Source organism: Brassica napus, chromosome A9 (assembly GCF_020379485.1).
Source record: "Brassica napus cultivar Da-Ae chromosome A9, Da-Ae, whole genome shotgun sequence".
Taxonomy (NCBI): domain Eukaryota; kingdom Viridiplantae; phylum Streptophyta; class Magnoliopsida; order Brassicales; family Brassicaceae; genus Brassica; species Brassica napus.
The window spans coordinates 30,701,287-30,714,831 of NC_063442.1; positions in this window are offsets into that span (position 1 = coordinate 30,701,287).

Here is a 13,545-nt window from a genome sequence, read left to right on the forward strand (position 1 = left end):
TTTGAATTCAATGTAGCATTTTTCCAATTCGCAGAAGTAAATGTTATTTGACTACATTTCTTGTTTTCATTATCCCTCTCATTAAAAAGTTAAGTCAATTTTTTCTTGTCGATAAATATTTTAGCTGTTTAAAGTATTGATATTGGCACTAATCTGTATAAAATCTAAATTGGATTTGAAGAAATAGTCATTGTTGTGTTTTTCTTACAGATAATAGTGTAGGTCAGAAAGATTCTGTCCTTTTTGATGTCGTGTTAAATCCTCACAGAAAAGAAACTATATGATATTTAAACAACTCAAATGAAATGTTGGCAAAAAAAAATAATAATGATTGTTATTCAACAATAGCAATTGTATTATCACCATTACCAAATAATATGGTAGCATACGACAAGAAGAAATCAAAACAAAACTAAAAACTGACAGGCAATGGAATATATCCCAACTGGCGAACCTTAGAACAGTTCCAAATTTACAGTAATGTATTAATTAATAAAGGGATTATGACAAAATTTGAAATAATATGATGTGTTCTCTGATGAATCAGATGATACTGTAGCTGTATCATTCTGTTTGACATTTGACTTGATCAGAGTATCAATGATACTTATCTGATTTTAATCATATTTTTTCTTTTTTCTTTTATAATAGGGCCAATATAGTTTAAGATGATGTAAGAAATGACAAGCATGGTAAAAAGGAGGAAAAATGGCAGTAAAAATATAGTGGCATATATGTAAATACGAGGAGAAAGAGGGAGAGAGACATTAAGAGAAATAATGGTAAAGCACGTGAAGGGGGAGATGGAGAGAGCAGGCAAATTGGGCAGACGAGCACGTGACTTGGTTAACTATTCTTCCCTTCGAAATTATTACTGCTTCACTCAATTCTTACCTATAGTTTTATTTTGTCTTTTCTTCTCTACATACCTACGGATATTCGATACATAACCTCTGCAAATACAGAGGTTATGTTTCATTGACCGAACATTTGGTAATATATAAAACATAAGTGCATAACTGCGTATAGATTTTTCGTTTCTTTTTAAATACAAAAGCATTCAAAACTTGTAGGAATAAAACAGTTGTTTTTTTTTTGGTAAAAGAAAACAGTTGTTTCTTGAAAAAAACTTGTCTCAAAACCGGTTGAATTAGTGTTTTAAACATGTTAAAGAAAAATGGGGCCAATATATGCATTAAGCAGTATTACTTGAAATGGTTACTATACAAGTATCTTTTGTTGTTCTATACAAGCATCTACGTTTATATACAAATCACATGTATCTTTTGTTGTTCTAAATGAGCATGGATTTAAGATGCTCGACTTGCCTAGAAGACAAGAAAATTAATCTACCCTAGCCAATTTAATCCGCGACATGGCAGATCAAATAATTTTCAAATTTGAGAACTGGACCATTAGAAAACTGGACCATTGGATTTAAAATCTGAAAGTCAAAATCACTACTTCAAATCTAAAAGTATTATATAAAGTAAATCATTAGATTAATCTCTATTGCCCATTAATTATGTTTTTGTAAAAGTAGAAATCAAAAGTTAAATCAGACTAGAGATTTGAAAAAAACAAACATTCCGCGTGTCATTCTTTCAATTTAGCTCTAAACTTACATATCATTCCAAAGTAATTAAGAGGAACAGTAAAAATATATATCGTTAAAAATAGACGATTTAAAGTGAGTATGGAGGAACAAAGGAATGATCACTTTCATGTAGACGGCGACTTATTAATATGTTGAGAGGATAACCCTCCATGTGACTTATGTTCGTTACTTCGATTATCATGGCTTCATTCTCTTTGGTCTTTTTCCGCCCTCGTCTTGTTCTTTTCATATTTAACTTAATTGATACTCAATATAGATCTAAACGGAACCGGTACAATAACCTAACTGGTAGTATCAAACCGGTTCTTGGGACAAGAAGTTCAATATTCTAGTATAAGCATCGATCATATCATCTAAATAGCTCAGCAATGATGGCCCATCTAATTAAGGTGGCAGGGATACATAACACACTTTTGTTTCTGTTACGACATGTAAATAGTATCCATCAATGCTCGAATGTCTCTCTTTTTCTTCCTGGATTCTTTTGATATGTGGAACCATTCAAGCTTATTTACTTAGAAACAAATCAAACATAAAATAATTATAAACATTACTTGTAAAATTTAACCTACAGTTATAGTTTACTATAGTTTAAAGCCACGTTACACACTTACATTCGTCATTTCAATTATTATTTTTACAACTATTAATTATCGAAGTACGTTTAATACTTTGTCATATAATTATTTTTTGAACGTCCATGTATATGACACAATATGATAATATACGTTTCATAGTTGAATTATAAAAAAATATGATAATATACGTTTCATAATATGACGTGGGCTTTTTATGAATACTTTTTCAAAAAAAAAAAGGTTGAATTATAATACTTGATCATTAGTCTGTCTCATTTGTATTATCATTTGGTTATGCTGGTTTGGTCCTTGCGATACAACTTGAAAATCGCATCCTTCCCTCAGCTGTCAGAGCTAGGATCATTTTAAATTGTTTATAAAAGTAATGACGTTACTGTCTTACATCTTTGCGTACAGAATTTATCACCAATAGTACCGAGTAGATCAAGATTTTTTACGTAAGAAGTTGACATATAGGTCGATGTACTAATAGCACATGCTTTCGATTTGGGAATAAATGGGAAACATACATGTAAGAAATTCAGTTTCATTTTCGAAAGAAACGAAGCAATATATTAATTGTTGTGTCGTTCCATACATTTGCAAAGCACCAGTTCAACAACCATAAACCTCTATCCTCAAAAGTAAAATTTTCATACAAAATTATAAGATGCGGAAAAAGAATAATGGGAAGAGGGCAAAAGTGGAATTGTTGTTTTTGGGATCGAGGACTAAATGGTTGATGTTGATGTTAGTAATGTTGTTTGACTAAGTAGCAAAGCTAAACTCCAAATACAAACACAAGTTGCGGAAAGATAAGAGAAGGGCTTTCACATGGACATACCTCAAAAGGTGACAACAAACTCCCACATTTTATAGTTATTTCTCATATTTTTGCATCTTTGTTTTCCTTGCAAGGGAACATTTGCACATGTTCTTATTTTCTTCTTGTATTTATAAAATAAGAGAGTTTATCTTTTCTTGGATGAGATGAGGTATGCGTCTACCAATGGAATTGTGTTGTGGGCGATATTAATAGAGTTAGGTTCATGTACAAGGAATCGTCCATGTGTTGATTGTGTTGTCCCATTATGACCCCAAACCAAATCTATATAGCTTGACCCCAATAAGCTTTTTCATTATTATTTATATATCTGAATGATCCAATTGTGTAAGATGAACTACAAAATATAAGTAGTTTTAAATGTTATTTACTTTTTCATCACAAGTCAATAAAACATAATGAAAATATACCAAATGACCCATATAGAACCATTTTAGACTATGCAGAAATACTCGTTGAGAGACCAATTATAACTTGATATATTAATATTATGAAGTAATTATCATGTAACCCTACACCATTTCTTAATATCTAGACATGTATGAGTTTATGGCAGGCGACACATTCAATTAATTTGTCTTGGTAGTTAATTCAATTATAGGGAGACTGGATGGCATGTTCAATAGGTGTTCACAATTCATCTTCTCAAAATTATTATTACCTTCAAATCATATGTTCAATCATTCGTTGGTGCAACAATTCACTCCTTTGTTTTTCCATAATCCTAATGAACACTGTACATTTGTTTTATTTATAACTTTTAGGTGCAGCAAAACCTGTATCTTCTACGATGGAAACTTTTTTCCTTTACCTAATGTATATATTCAATATGTTTCATTATAAGTGTCCTTTAAAGTTTTTGCATACGAATTAAAAAATAATAACTAAATGTTCTGTTTACCCTTTTTTATTACATGATTTTGTTTGATTTTATTAATTATTAGCTAAGAGTAATGTTAAAAACTGGGAAAAACATTTAATATTTACATTGAAAATGTAAAATAACATTATTTATAATGAAACAAAATTTAAAAGGTAAAACGATATTTAATATGAAACAGATAAAATATTAAACAAAAAAATATCATGTGTTATGTTATTAGTTTTTTTTGTATAGAGAAAAAAATTGAATTAGTATATTTTGTAACGAGTCTGATTTTACAAATTATGAATGATGGGTCCAAGCCTTGTTTGGACTTTTGTTATTATCATCTGTAAACATTAGTACAAAAACCAATCATAAGCGTTTTTCACATGGAAGCTGCTCCTCAATCATGTCTGAATTTTGGATCCATATATATACACAAATACATATTTTAAAATTTAACTAAACAATGTTCATTAATTTAATATATATCTCAAGTATGAAGACATCATACGTAAACACACATGTTTTCTCTAGCCTATTTTTACATGACATTTTACTTTAAACCCAAAAATTGATATTTTCAATATCTATCGTTTTCAATGAGTTTTCGTAAAATTCTTTGTACACAGTTACATCTACATCAGCTAAATTCATACTACTACACCTTAGATGTTTAGTTGATGATTGGATATTAGGAATGCTGGCACTCAACTAAAATTAGGATTTATATGTATATACGTATTACATTTTTCAACTTTTTCTTCCAATTCTTTTATTTACTTATAGTTCCGACGGTCTGACCAATCAATAAAATATCTGTTGTGGTCATCTTTGGATCATTGATTGATCACAATCATTAACGAACATAATAGGAAGATTGGATTCAAATAAAAAGATAATAATAAAAATTAGAAAAAATTAGAAAAATAAGAAACCAATTTGATAAGTTTTTTGGGCTTCCAACTTAAAACCAATTGGCAATTAGTGGATTGACCCAAGTCCCTTATATATTACTCAAGTCTCTTTCATATATCTGATGTGGGATCTTCTCTCCAATACCCTCCCTCGAGATAATGGTGCGTATAACCATTAATCTCGCAGAATCCATCATACCCCCTCCGAAATCATGCTTTATTTTTCTAGCGATCTCGGCGGAACTGAGCCTTCTATGGACCATCAGCTAATGGGATGATCGGGCCACTGTCCGGGCCGGATTAATGGGTCAGGGTATTGGAACCTGGCTCTGATACCATGATAAGTTTCTTGGGCTTCCAACTTAAAACCAATTGGCAATTAGTGGATTGACCCAAATCCCTTATATATTACTCAAGTCTCTTTCATATATCTGATGTGGGATCTTCTCTCCAATACAATTGGTAGTAGTAGTAGTAGGGTGGTAAAAAATGCTTGGAGCAAGATGTAAACTCGTTGGCTTTGGCTTCAAATTCTATTAAAAACTAAGTTATTTTTGCTCAGACGAAAATAGAACCATGTCTTCGGCCTCATTAGAAAACTAGGCACCAAAATAGTATGCGGTGTTGACTCTCTTTGGAGATTAGTTGGGGTTTCGTCCTAAATACCCTAAAAAAAGTAGAAAAACTGAAAAAGAGAAAATAGATTGGTCTATTGTACTAGTAATATTAGAAAACAACTACTAGGTTGGTCCTTATTGCAGACAGCAACCAAGCTAACCAACTCAAGCTTAAAAAAGATGAAAAATAAAGAGAGAGGATTGGGTTTGAATGTCCGTTCCGATTTTTTATTAGGTCACTGCAGAATTGAGATGTGTGTTTCAGGTTTTGAAGGGACTACGCGACTCATATTTTCTATGGGTGGATTTGATGTTGGATAATATAACATCCATGGAGATGATAGTTCCTTTTTTTTTAACACATGGAGATGATAATTTAACCCCGAGAAAAGTCTAGATACTGAAACTTGCTAGACAAGAGCCAATGTGTGATCCGTATGTTTGAAGTGTTTTGTCCATTCTGTTAGAATCTCGCCCACTGCTATTGTTGGAGCGATTGCAAGAAATGTGACTAGAGATGAGAGAATTCATTTCTATATATATGGTACTTGGAGACTCGGCGTTGTTTCTTAATCAAATGTGGGATAAAGCTGGACTGGAAGCTGGTGATTGGTGTCCTCATATATTTTCTATTCGCATTGTTTGTTAGCCTCTGATGATTTTTTTTTGGTAGGCACTATTTTATGGTTCTTTAAGACTTTGTAACTTCGGTTTCCTTTGAATATATTGGTGGAAGTTAACACAAAAAGTATAGACTTCCTACTCTTTTAAGAAAATGTTATACTATATACTATATTCACCAATATCAATTGAAGTTCAGGGGTTGAGTCCAAAATTTAAAGGTAGGCTTGTGTAGATAAAATGTTTCTTGTACGATTTGCGTGATGAATTCAGTGGGAAGAACAGAAAATTGAGCCAACTCAATAAAACTCCAAAGAAGACCGGATTACTCTAGTATGCCTAGCTTGTCAGAGTAAAATAATACAAAAATATACTTAGGGTTTAACTGGTAACCATCGTAAAAATATTGATAACAGATAGGAAAAGAAAGACAACAATAAAATTGTAGGAACAATGAAGAATGATTATTTCTTATCGTATTTAGTGAAGAACAAATTTATTTTATATTTCTCTAAAATAAAAGGAATGAGAAAGAATGGAAAGAAAAAACTATTCTTTGTGAATGGTAAATTTATTTAGAAATATTAAAGGATACATTGTTCATCTTCATTACTTGGTCACCATACACACCCTTATAAGATTACTTACAGATAAATGCAAGTCTGATATAACTTTATAAGTTATAATTCTAGCTATTGCTGGAGTCGGGTTTCACCCTGCTACAGGTCCGGTCCAAGATCTCAATCTGAATATATAAAGCTCAAATCAAGCACCATCAAAGCTCAAGAAGGAACCATACGCCCACGAAGGTCAATGTCCACCTCGGGCCAAAAGAGTCTAACACTCCGAGCTCGGAGAGTCAAAGCATAACGTAAAAACATTGAAGACATTAAAACCACCATAAGACACTTGATCCACGCCAGAGATCATGTCGCCATTACGATACGCCTCAAAAGACATATAAAAGAAGGATGACATGCCAAGAAAAGGGATATGATTATCTCCATAGCTAAATTATAGTCTCAATACATTCATACTCTCTTGTCTTTAGATATCTTTTGTATTCATCGTTTATTCTCGATATTATAGTCAATAACACATTCATTTTTCATAGTTGATCAGAACTGAGACTTTCCTTTTTAGATAATTTTTCAGCAAGTCAAAGAAAACGTAAACTATACTTGTGAGTGAATTTTAAGATAACAGCTATGTGTATTAGTGTTAATCTAAGAAAAAACATCGAGAGAAAATATCACATATCCAACAAAAGATACATATCTTATTAGGAGATAAATAGCGAAAATTTAAATAGTAGTATTGTTCATTTACCTAGAATCATATTTTTTTACAAAACAACTCCAAAGCATACAATATCATGGTATAAATTATTTTATGAAATGGTTTCAAAACATATTTTTACTCCCAAACTAGCACATAAGAGTAAAAGTGATCAAAATAAACTTTATTAAAAGGTAAAAGACAATTATACATTTTTCTACAGCTATATTAAATAAATAAATATTTAAATAAAAGCTTTTCCATTTTTATTTTCAAAACCTTTTTCCAAGCTTATTTCTGAAAGATTTTTTTGAATTTCTTTTTAAAAATATTTTAAGAAACAGTTTAACTTTTTAAAAAAGTTTAGGAATACTTTCTAAAATGGGTAATATCTTCATGTTTTTTGAGTTATATGCATATTTAGAAAAACATTACTCAATAAATATAATATATTTTTAAATTTTAGGAACAAATATTTATATCTTCATGGATTTTGAGTTATATGCATATTTAGGAAAGTATTACTCAACAAGTATAATACATTTTAAAATTTTAGAAAATATTGATAAATATATATAATATCTTCATATTTATGAGAAAAATTCATCAATGTATATTTAAAATACATTATTAAATTTATATTTAGGAAAACTTTCATTAATATATTTATGAATATCTTGCTGAATTTGAATTATATTTATATTGAAAAAGATATCTTACTGAATTTAAAAATATCTTACTTATTTGGTAAGGTGTTTTTGAATATGTATAACATCTTCCTAAGATTTTAGAAATACCTTCCTAATTTGATGTCTAAATTTATTAAGATACTATACATATTTAAATATCAGTATGAGTCAAATTCAATAAGATATCATATATACATTAAGGAAGACATTCCAAAACTTACATACAAGTTACAGTAAAAAATATATAATTTCATGTTTATGAATGCATTCCTGAATGTGGGGAATTTTTTTAAAAAACAATATATCATACACATTCATGAAAGTATTTTTTAAACCTTTTTGAAGAAAAATGTTTCCGAAATAACGGAATTTTTTTTTATAAATTAATTTTTATTTTATTTTTTCAATTTTATTGTTTGATTTTTTTAATATTTGATAAATATATAGATTTTTATTCGTACTTTTAAAGCGCGAAAATATGTTTTGGTAAAGTTTTAATTTAATAAAGTTAACGAAATTCATTTCTTTCATTTTTTTTATATTTGTGAACTGATTTGATTTATATCATTTGGAATATTATTGTAGATTTGAAAATTAATTTATTGTTTAAGTTTAAATTTTGACTTATCACAGTTCTGTTAAATTTCATCATGAATTATTAATTTAAAATTTGTAAAAAAGTATAATATTTTAATTCGTACTAATGATATCAATTATCTTTATTAATGAGTATAGGTTTATCTTAACAACTATGTGATATAATTCTAATAATTTCATTTATGAAAATTTATTGATTTTATATTTTTTTAAAAATCCTTTAAAGTAATCGAGTTCAAATGAGATTTTATTTTAAATAAATACAATCTCCCATTTAAAAAAAATACAAATAGATAAGCCCGTTTAATTAATTTACTTTTTTTACTACAAATAATTTGATATGTTTAACCCATAAAAACTACTTCTACTAGTTTAAATTTTATATTTACAAAATCCTGATATATATGATATCTTTAATTCATGTTATTCCAATTTTTTGTTTATTTAAGAAATTATGATTTATTAAATATCTAATATTATTTTATTTGAGAAATATAATGTGGTATCGATTTTGTTGTTAAAAGTTATTATATATATGATAAGTTTCAATATTATATGAAAATACAATTTTTTTAAAAATAAACTGCATCCAGTTTTTTTTATATTTAAGAAATCATTTTATCAAAAATTAGAAATAACAGAATTTTGACAATGTATTTAGAGGAGTATATTCATATGCTAAACTCTAAAGGTTTCAAAAGTTTGTTAGTAAATTTTTAAGTTGCAGGATTTTATGAAAATGCAATTTTAAAAATAAAAATTTACATTTTTTTATATTTAAGAAGCTATTTTATCAGATAATTTTAGTATTAAATAATATTTGACACTATGTTTTGGTAATATATTCAAAATTTTGACAGATTTAAAATAGTTTATTAAAATTTATTAAGTTACATGATTCTATTGAAATATAATATTAGAACGAATATATAATAGGATTTCTAGTTATTCTATATACATTTGCAATTTTAGATTAAGTCTTATAAACATATTAATGAGGTTTTGCCGCATTTGTTTTTGATGGAAGCATATATTCAATTAGTGAAATTAAGTATGTATTAGTGATTGACAAACATGTTTAAATTAATACATAATGATGCATATACAGCAAAATAGCACATACAAATAATTTTGGAGGGAAATTACATGTTTACCACTTTCATGGTACTACTTTTCATTTTTACCACCACTAAAGAGACATTTTCAAAAATACATTCTTCATTAAGTAGCAAAAGACTTTTATGTTCTTGTTATTCATATATATAATAAATCATTATTTAAATAATAAAATAAAAAAAAAAAAAAAAAAAAAAAACAGAAAAAGTAATTTTTTATGTTTTCGAATTATACTTTTTCAAATTCAAACTTTTTGTAAATTTCATTTTTTGAAATTTTTTTTTTCAAATTTTTATTTTATTTTTTTCAAATTTCTTTTTGAAAAACGAAAATTATGTTTGAAACCATTTTTTAAATTTTTTAATATATTTTTAAGTATTTATTTATATATTTATTAGAATCCTAAATTTCACATTCCAAAAACTCTACCCCACCCCTCAACGCTAAACCCTAAGTCTAGATTAGTTAACCCTAAGGGTACAATTATCTTTTACCCTTCATTAAAAGTGTGGGTAAAAGTGGTTAGTGTAAACATGAAAAGTGGTACTATGAATGTGCTATTTGTAGCAATTTCCCAATAATTTGGTTTAAGCATATTCATAATAAAATATGGGCAATCCTCTCAAATATAAATTTTTAAGTTTTTGTCACAAAAATAGACCTCAAAAACTAAATTACCAAAATAGCATTTTTTATTTGAAAATTTTAAATTTTAAATTTTAAAAAATTTAAAATCCTATCCCTTAAACCTCACTCCTCAACTCTAAACCCTAAACTCTAAACAAACTCTAAACCTTAAACTCCACCTCTTAACTTTAAACCCTAATATCTAGATTAGTTAACCCTATGAGTATAAGTGTATATTTATTTCTTTTGATAAACCATGTAAATCTATTTTGGTCATTTTTGTTTTTAAAATATATATTTGTGATAAAAACTTTTTTTAAGTCTATCCTAAAGAATTTTTCATAAAATACTAACGTGTTAAAAAACATTAAATACACAAGTTTCAAATTAAGATCAATGCTCATAATTGAGATTGCACGAAAAATTTATTTCAGTACCATGTGAATATATGTTAATCTATGTACAATTTCTTACCTGATATGGTACATAATGATGTAAATCAATATTTGGTTTAATAGTTACTAGAACTTGACCTGCGCCCCCGCGCGGATGCTTGATTTAATTTTTGTTTAACATAAAATCATAAACCACTGGTTTGATAAAAAAAATTCATACATATAGAATAGAATATATTATTTTATAATATAGATGTTTGATAATATTTTTATTTATTTATACATAATATTATATTATTTTTTATAACTTAATACAATTTGATGTAATTGTACTATTCATATATTGATCTGTTGTTTTTTGTGAATTTATTTTCAAAAGAAAAAAACATACCTAAAATTTTAATTTTTGCATTGTTTTCTATGAATTATCTTTAATTTTATGATATTTTATTTTCTTGAAAATTGAACTCTCGAATTTTTTATATTTGATTAAACTAAATAAAGTAATGCTATATTTAAAATTCTTTTATATAATATATACTATATATTTCAGTTGTGTTTTTATTTTCACTATAAAGAAACAACAACTATTGTAATTAATTATTTTAAATTGATTTTAAATGTAGTGGCATAATCTGTAAATAAAAAATGCAAAAAGGAAATATGTCATTTATTATAAATGTAATGATTAAATGTGTAAATAAAAGAAAGTAATAAATTTACTATCAATGTTTCCAAACAATTCTCATTTATTTTTTTATCCTTGTTTCCAAACAGTACAAAAGGTACTTAAGTTTTAATAATATAGATTATTTATTAATATATGGCATATTTGATAATATCAAAATTTAAATTTGTAAGATTTTGTGTGTCCCACACATTTAGTCAATATTTGGTTTAATAGTTATTGTCTACCACACGTTACCAAATTATCTCAATATTAAATTCTATTAATATCTAAATGGCACTCCTGTAAATAATAAAGCATATCAGTGAGATATCAAAAAAAATCTTATGTTTTAATAGCATATATACTAAATAAAATTATAATTTAAAATATATTTTTATTTATCTTTTGAATAGAACTTAACTGTCACGTTGATCGTGGAACCTATTTATAGAATAAAAAAATTATTTAAGAGACTTGCCTTTATTTTATTTTCTTACAATATAATATATTATTATTGAAATCAGAATTTTCATATATTGATTTTAGGTTTTGAAAGAATCTGGAAACTTCAACAATTTTTAAGAAATCAATTATTCTATATAACATTAAAACTAAAACTTTGTCTCTATTTTATTATATATTATATTTAACATATTATATTTACAGTATTAACAAAAAAAATTCTTCTATATATATTTCTTAAAAAATATTGGTTAAGTTTAGACAATTTCGTAAAGTAAATTTACTAAATATTTATATATCTGGATCATGCTGAATCTTATATATACTGAATATCTAAGTTAAATCATATTTTTGAGATTTTATGACATCAAAAAGTTTTCACATTTTGTCTATTTCTTAATTGATATCAACTAAATTTTATAGGTTTTATAGATTACAAAATAATTTCCACATAATGTAACAAAGGCAATCAATAATCTCTATATATATAAAGAGGTCCGTACAACTCAAAAACCATTCATGTGCTAGTTCTTTAAGGTGAAGCTAGTTTGTACTCGTGTTGATTTTTCTGGTTCCTTGCTTCAAAGTTTTTTCACAATTCTATTTCGTTAGTTCCATTTTTACCAGGAATAGTTTACAGTGTACTAGGAACCTTTTGCATGAAATTTTCTTGTAGAGATCGATGAAATCGCATGATCTCTCAAATTTGACAGTATTGTTTCTTTTAGCCATAAACTGACAAAATGCGTAATTGATTAGTTTCTAGTGTACTAAGAAATCTACATTAAATTTTCTTGTACAGATCGATGAAGTTAGATGATCTCTCAAATTTGACAATGTTGTTTCTTCTTGCGTTATTAATTGTTAAAAATGACAATACGGCCTCGTACATAATTAGATTTCTTAAAATAAATTTATCAGCGAGAAGTTGATTATGGTCATGTCTCGTTCGCTATAAGGACGTTTCTTCGATGTCTCTGATTCTAGTAATGTTGAATTAAGATTCTTGATATAAATTGTTTTTTTAAAGACAGTATAATACATTAGAGTTTTTTTAAGTAATAATTAATAATTTGCTTTAATGCAAAAGAAAGAAGCAAAAGTTAACTCTCGTTGTTTGGAAAATGAAGCTTCGAGCCTTCGACCAACTTCAAAGTTCAAACCATGGCTGGAGAAGGAAGTAAACAAAACGCAACTAGAGATGATGCCTATGCATATCTTAGGACTGTGAAGAATCAATTTCAGAACGATCGTGAAAAATATAACGATTTTCTTGCGATTATGAATAATTTTAATGCTGGAAGGTATGTACCTGTGTAGTATTTATACCATTTTGGGAATATGTTTTCTTTTCTCTCAGTACTAACTAATTTCAAACGTAATGTGATTGTAGAATTGATAGGAATGGTTGCATAGAAGAGGTGAAGGAGTTATTTAAAGGACACCGAGACTTGATTTCGGGTTTCAATGTGTTTTTGCCAGTGTCTTTAGAGATCGCTGATTGGTACAACTTAGAGGGTCGCTGATGTGTAGCGTCCATCTAATAATTTTAGGATCTAAACCGAGTTCGGGTTAGATTCGTATTCTAAGGCGAATCTGTTTTTGATTTGTTATATTACTCCATTTAGCTATTCAGCCTTATAAATATAGG